Consider the following 6,262-nt stretch of genomic DNA (forward strand, 5'->3'; position numbering starts at 1 on the left):
CTTCAATTGTTAAAAAAAATAATAATAAAATAAAATAATAATAATTTAATGCATACTAAGAACTTGCAAAAAGAATAACGACATTGTTGAATTTTTTTTCGCACATAAATTGTGCTAGACACATACAACTATTCAATATATAGATGTTAGATAGCTAAACCTAAATTACCTGGTTTCTATAGTTACAAGAGTGATCCAGATGTTCGTTTTTCTAAAGGATGTAGCTCTCAAAGGAACATGTCTAGATGTACCATATCTCATGCATGTCTATCTAGTAGATTCAACCTAAAATGAAGTGGTTGTGCTTGATACCATTAGGTTGACGGCATAAATCTAAAGCACAACTACAAATATCAAATTGATAGATAGCTACAACGGACTTACTTTTCTCCATCGGCTCCACCTACTCGTCTAAGGTCTAATAAAGTTGGGCAAAAAATGTGAATGGGGCTTGTATTTCTCTCAAGGCTAGTCGATTTGCACCAGAAAATTGACTATCCAATATCACTTCTTTGCGACAACCAATCTGCAATTCGCCTTGCAGAAAATCTGGTGTTTCATGCTAGAACAAAGCATGTGGAGGTGCACTACCATTTCATTAGAGAGAAGGTCCTAAAGAAAGAAATCGAGATGCAGCAGATCAAGACAGATGACCAAGTGGCAGACTTGTTTACAAAAGGGCTGAATACTGGCAAACATGAGAGTTTTCGCTGTCAGCTCAACATGGTGTAGCGAATGAGGACTAGTGCTGAGGGGGAGTGTTGAAATATCATCACTAGCCCAATAGAGTCAAGCCCAATATATTTATTTTAGTAGAGATTTTAGGAGAAAGAGATCTAGATATTTTAGGAGAAAGATTGTTAGGTCTCGATTCAAATCTGTTAGGTCTAGATTTAGATTGGTTAAATATAGATTATTTAGGCTTAGTATAAATACCCCTCCACCCTACCTAGGTTATTCATCCAAGAAATCCAAAAACAATAAAAAGCAGAAGTATTCTACAGAGTGTCTTGTATTCTCTTCTCGATTGGTCTTAATAAAGAGTGAGAGTGTTTCCCACGGTGAGTTGTGTTCAACATTTGGTATCAGAGCGAGGTTAGTGTAGGTTATCTGATCTCTTGGAATCCTTAGTATGCTCTGTGGTTGCAGCTCTGTCTGATCTTCCACATCAGAAACGATTTCTTGAGATTAGTAGTGAGTGAGTTTCTTTTGTGTCGTGAGAAGTCTATGACTCTACAAGTCTTGTGTCAAAAGAACTTGTTTGGTATTACTAAGGTATGGCCAACACGATGGGTGATTTCGAAATCGTTGGAGAAATCAAGAAACTCAGCAACAACAACTACAACACGTGGGCAACATGCATGATGTCCTATTTACAAGGACAGGATCTTTGGGAGATCGTTGGCGGGTGCGAAACTACGCCGCCAGGGGAGGATTGTATTGTTGAGGATTATTGGGAGAGTCCCACATTGGTTAATTTAGAGAGTGATCATGGGTTTATAAGTGGGGAATACTATCTCCATTGGTATGAGGCCTTTTTGGGAAGCCCAAAGCAAAGCCATGAGAGCTTATGCTCAAAGTGGATAATATCATACCATTGTGGAGAGTCGTAATTCCTAACATGGTATCAGAGCCATGCCCTAAACTTAACCATGTCAATAGAACCCTCAAATATCGAACAAAGAATTGTGAGCCTCGAAGGTGTAGTCAAAAGTGACTAAAGTGTCTTGAACAAAGGGTGTACTTTGTTCGAGGACTCCAGAGAAAGGAGTCGAGCCTCAATTAAGGGGAGGCTATTCGAGAGCTCCATAAGCCTCGAGTAGTGTTAGTGCAGCATTTGTAACATGAAGGTGACCAGTTGAGAAGTTTATTAAAGTGTAGTGTCAACACGGGACTGAGTTACAAGCTTCTAGACCTTACTTCTAGAAAGGGTTATGGCAATGACGAGGAATATTGTGGTACACAAGCTCACATTACCATCGTAAAGGGATGTGACCATGGCAAGAGTGTTGAATATGGCCCACGATCAAAATATGTCGAAACAAAAGTAACCCTTATCAACTTTGTATTCTTTGTAAGAAATTTTAATGTCCAACTTTGCTTCGGTACATGGTTGAGAGGACAAGTTTGATAAACTATAAAACTTCTCAATGACCAAGGAAAACGAACATATAGGGAATTGAACTTTTTCTTAGGTTTTTACCAATACTTTTTATAAATTAAAAAATAAAGATATTACATTAATACTTTTAAAATAAAATATTCAATAAATAATAAGCTGTTTTGTTCAGATTCGCAAGTTTTAACCCGCTTTTTATTTTTCCATTACAGAAAAATTAGCTTTTAAGGAATTTTTAAGTTTTTAAGAAAAAATTGTTAGTATTTGAAGCAAAAACTAAACAAAATAAAAAATAAAAAAAAAATAAAAGTGTAACTCTTGTGTTAAACCTTATTTCAGAGAATTTAACTTTAATTGTATTCAACTATTAATAATGTAAGAAAATACACGGAAAAAAAATGTTTGTACTATTGGTAATACACTAGTCTCGGTTGTTTGACTAAAACAATGCATCCATCATCTTAATTAAAGAATTTGATTCGAAGCTATCTTCTAATAGGGGAATGCTCAATTAGTCTTTGTTGTAAGATTCGGCTATATCAGTTTCAGTAGAGTTCAGCCACAACTATAAATATCGAACTCTAAAGTATTTATGAGCAAAGTAAGTTTGTCGGAGCTATCTATCAAAGGTGTTAGAATGAGTTGTGAAAAAGTGTTGCCATCAAATCTAGTTCCAATTAAGGATGTCAATGACGAACATGTGCAAAATGCTGGAAAGTTTGCAGTGGGAAGGAATAACGAGTGGGGTGGACATCATTTTGTTTACAAGCGTGTGGTGAATGGTCTGTTCGATCCAAGTATACCCGATCCCAAATTTTATATTCTTGTGATAGAAGTTATAAATGATGATGGTATTCCTTGGTCCTATATTGCAAAACTTGATTACTTTGTTTTGCGCAGGCCAGATCACCGTCTCTATTCCTTTGAGGATGTCCTCAAGGATTTCAAGGAGCATTAGATTGCTCTCTCTGTTTACACTATGCCCTCTCTCACTATATATGGGGCATTATGGTCTCTTAGCTATTAAAATGGCATAGACCTCAATAAAATAATCACATAGTTATCTATCTATCTATATTTTTTTTTTCTTTAAAAATTGTCAAATTCAACTCTTAATTATGGATATTAGTGTATCACCTAACTTCCTTGTCACGGAGTGAATATAAATATTATAAGTAATATATATATATATATATATAATAAAAGGTTTAATAATTTTATATTAGAAAGAAATTCAAAATCAAACAAGTTTATACATTAATATATTTAAAAACAATTTAAGTTAAAGTGTTCGATCCGTGTCCAACAAATATTAGATTTATATTTATTTGTGACATGTTTCAAACATTCAAGGTAGTTTGAAAGTTTGAAAGCTACGACTTTAACTTTGTTACTTTAGGAAGCGTTATGACGAAGGGAACGAATATCAAAATGAATATAAGAATGAGAAAAAGAAATAAAATCCATAGTTTAATACACATTTTCAAAGATGGGATATGAAAATAAGTTATTCTCGTACTTCATCTAAACTCGTCAAAGCTTATTTCATGCTGTTCTAAAACCACTAGTTTTCAAATTACCTCTAAAAATATCTCAACTTTTTACTTTGTTTTCAAATTACCTCTAAAATTTCAAAAGTTTCAATAATATTTTAAATTGTTTAAAAAAACTCTACAAAATATTTCTATGGTTCATTTTGGATGAAACTGTTAATACTTTGTTTAGAAAATATGTGGATGGAAACGGTTAATACTTTGTTTAGAAAATACGGTTGAACTTTCAACAGTGTTCCAAAAATGTCGTTAAACTTTAAAAAGTTTCATTTATCTTAGAGTTAGTACTATGTTTAAAACATACCCATGAAAGTTATACCCATTTCTTTTCAAAATTTCTCTAACTCGAGATGCTATCTAAGATATCCCATCTCCTATTGTATCTGTAGTTTATATCACAAATATTGTTGCACAGTTTTTACTTTAACGTGTTGGAAGTGTCATAGGGATCAAGTTCTAGATTTGTGTGGGATAAAAAATATTAAAAAATTTATTTAGAAAAATAGCTTTCAAAATTTGATAATGGAAAAACATCCCTTTAAAAGGTTAGAATCGCAAAAATAACTTTAAAAGTTGAAACTTTTGAGATATAGCCTGGATTTTATCCAATTTCAAGAAAAAAAGTAATAAAAAGTATTTAATAACAAATAAGTAATTGGCACCCGTTGATACAATTTTAAGAAGGGTCGTAGAGAGAAAACCCTTAATTCTTGAAACTTATCAAACACACTTTGATCGAGGTAAAAAAAGCATGAGAATAACTTATTTTCGTGTCCCATCTTTGAAATCATGCACAAAAGTTTAAGGCTTTTAATTCCCTTTCTCATATATATATATATTTTATTTATTCCCATTTTCGTTCCTTTGGTTTAAAGGACACTTTAAAGAACAAAATTAAAGTGGTAGTTAGTGAATCGTAATATTTGACAATATTAAACAACTTTGAATGAGTGTAAAGAAAGCATCAGAATAATTTATTCTTGTGTCCCTAATCGACATGTGTTGAACATGTATTGAATACTTGTTAGTATAATAGATATGTTAGACATTTATAATCCAACCTTTCGTATTGGACACTTGACTTTGAATATATTTTGAGAGTGAGACGTACATTAAACTTTTTTAAGTATACAAATAATATAAACTTATTTATTTTGAATTTTTTTCTAATATAAAATTGATAGATTATTTAAAAAATATTATATTTTTGATAAATGCGTCATTATCATCTCCCATATCTATGTGGTATCATATTTATTTCTCGTATTCATGTTTCAATTTTTTATTTTTGTGAATTCCATATATTTTCCTTCTCTAAAATTAAGATTCTATCTGTATTTTTAAATTTTAATTTTTTAGCGGTATAGCTAGGTGTTCTCTATTTCATTGCTTTGAGAAATTAGAAATTTGTATAATTTTTTGGATAAAAACTTAAGATTTTCTCAAAATATTTCCGCCATACTGCACCTCAGAGACCCATTCTATAACTTTTTTAAGGAAAGCAACTCAGAAACCCACTAGAATAGAAGTATTCATTCAAGTTCCAATTGGTAAGAAATTTTTATCATTTTAAAATTTCGATTCAACGAAATTAGAAGGACAAACTTATACAATTTATTTTCTATAACTATGAGGAATATTTTTTTAGGAAGGGTGATAACTCCTTTTTTTCACAAATGGAGAATTGAATTTTGATAAGCAATTTAGTACCTTTCTCTTTCTCTTTCTCTCTACTTAATTTCTTTGGATGAAAATAAGTTTGTTGAAGAAACCTAAATCTCTAATGCTTCTGATCAAGCCAACCAATAGGTTTACTTGATCGAATATCAAAACTACATCTCTTGAAACCTACGCCATTAGATTTATAGGGAGTTTATACACTTTATTTTTTATTTTTTATTTTTATTTTTTAGAAGATAAGGAGAGAAAAGCTCAAATAGTGTCACAGCCCAATATTTTACTACGGACAGTGACTAACGACACGACACAGATGCACAAGAGACTTAAATATGAAGTAGCGAAAATCATCAAATTTTAATAAAGTTTTTCGAACGATAAACACAGAACACAAGACCGTTTGGAAAATAAATTTAAAAAGAATGCGAATACAAAAATGATGACTAAGACTGGACTGACGCCCCGGGACAACCCATTCCTCTGTGACAATTCCCTTCAGATCACGCCCACTCTTGACCGACGCCTCGCGCCCCTGAAAAAAAAAAAACATAGCAAGGATGAGTATAAAAATTATACTCAATAAGCCACCCACTTGTAGGCTCTTTTCGCATCTTAATTTAGCAGAACTCCCACGGTTTCCTAATTCGGTTCTAGGACATCGGGTTCTAACCTTAGTCTCTTGGGGCTTGCCCCTTGGGTTTCACTGGTTCATCGTCCTTTCATTCGTCACCTAGAGGTTCCTTATGCCAAGCTAATATGGTCGGTATCTCTCTATGAGGCGCTACCTCTACATGGCTATCTAGAACTACATGGTACCTAGCCTAGGGGTGTGCTGAATACCCCTACGCCCATATAGTCCTCCTATGGGGGGCGCGACCCAACCCGTTCCCATGCAGCTAATGGGCTGTACGAC

Source organism: Cucurbita moschata, unplaced genomic scaffold (genome assembly GCF_002738365.1).
Source record: "Cucurbita moschata cultivar Rifu unplaced genomic scaffold, Cmos_1.0 Cmo_Scf00026, whole genome shotgun sequence".
Lineage (NCBI taxonomy): Eukaryota > Viridiplantae > Streptophyta > Magnoliopsida > Cucurbitales > Cucurbitaceae > Cucurbita > Cucurbita moschata.